The following is a 1,766-nucleotide window of genomic DNA, read 5'->3' on the forward strand; positions in this document are numbered from 1 at the left end:
GAGAACATGCGAAAACAAAACGAATGCGTGGCGGTTTGGCAGAGTTTATGCTGACCTCTCGGCAAAGTTACTAGCCTTGTACTCGAGAGAACCTAGCCAATCTTGCAGCGAGGTGGAGAAAAAAGAGAAACGCAAGCTTCCTAGCGTGTCTCGCGCGCGAGAACCTTGCCTAACTAGCGGGAAGGAAACGCGCCTCTGATCGCTGGTGATCATTGGGTCAGAAGTCCGTCCACCAACGCCTGGCCGAATCCGCCACCACCATCGCCACCGCGCCTCCATCCCACTAGACTGGTCACCGCCATAATCAGTGGCGTTCAGCGTGACAGTCATGATCAGAGCCCCTCAACATGGCGGCCAAACTCACCTCTCCGTCACGGAAGGAACGCGGAACAGATTGCTTGCTCCCAGTCAGTTCACGGCAGTCAGTAGCTTGGTGCTTTCCGTGAAATGTATTGCCTCTCCGGGTAAACGGTTCGAATCTGCTTCAAAGGACGTCGTATGCACAATGGATTTCTTCTGCGTGATTTTGTTTAAATTGTCCAGCAAGAAAGGCTGATCTTAGCGACTGTCCTTTTGTGGGCGTTTTCAGTTTCACTTTCAGTTTCAAAAAAGGTGACGCTGCACCACGTCTGCTTCTTTTTTGTTTTTTGTTTTTTCCTTTTCTTTTCTTTTTTTCTTTTCTTTTTTTCCTTTTTTTTTTTTTTTTTTTTGTTAAGGCGACTAGACTTCAGAAGCAGAATCTACACGTGTGAGTGAATCTGCAGTCGTCTTTTTTCTTTTTTTCTTTTTTTCTTTTTTTGCTGATGTCAGGTACCCTTTTCATTGATTTGTTTATTTGTTAGTTCATTTATTCATTTACTTATTGAATTATTTATTTACTTATATATCAATGTTTGCATAACTATGAAATGTAGCTTGCGTAGCACAGTCTACACTCTTTGACGCCTCCTTTAAACTGAAACAGAAACTGAAACTGAAATTTCCTCACTTCTTTAAAAGGTCTGTAGTTATTCGGCACTAGACCACACGCCCTTGTGGGCATGAGCTTCACTAATGCGTCTACGTGCGAAACAGTTTTCTGGTCGGATTTTAAACAGTGAATAAATTCATGCGGTGTGGTCGGTCGTTATGCTCCTGTTTTGTTTTTGTGACTGTAGCTCTTCAGAGAGACAGAGACATATATAGAGAGAGAGAAAAGAAAGAGAGAGAGGGGGGCGGCGGGCATGGGGGCAGACAAACAGAGAAATAATACAACAGACAGTCAGAAAGTTGTCCCCTCGTGTGTATACGCAAGCAGATGATCAAATACGCACGTTAAAGATCCTGCAATCCATGTCAGCGTTCGGTGGGTTATGGAAACAAGAACATACTCAACGTAAAAACTCACTTGTGTACATACGATACGAGTGAACGTGGTAGTTGCAGCCCACGAACGAAGAAGAAAGTTGTCCTGCATAAGCTAGCATCAACCTGCTAACAGGATGGTCAAACTTGTTAAAATTATGCTTTGGGATGTTTTGGCAGTTCTGGTGTCTAACCACTCTTTTGTTCTAAGAATGATGAGTCGCATCATCTCCCTTGCACCAGATATGGATGTTCATATAAGAAAAATAAAATATGATAATCTGGTTAAATATCGGAGGAAATTATATTACCTCTGTGTGGGTCCCTTGAGCGAGAAAAGATCGAACTGGTTTCGTAGTTAATCTACGGAGTTAGCTGAACTTTTCCTTCGGGTCCTTGAGAGGGGCAAGAGCAAGTTCCAA

The sequence above is a fragment of the Babylonia areolata genome, chromosome 1, assembly GCF_041734735.1.
Source record: "Babylonia areolata isolate BAREFJ2019XMU chromosome 1, ASM4173473v1, whole genome shotgun sequence".
NCBI classification, from domain to species: domain Eukaryota; kingdom Metazoa; phylum Mollusca; class Gastropoda; order Neogastropoda; family Buccinidae; genus Babylonia; species Babylonia areolata.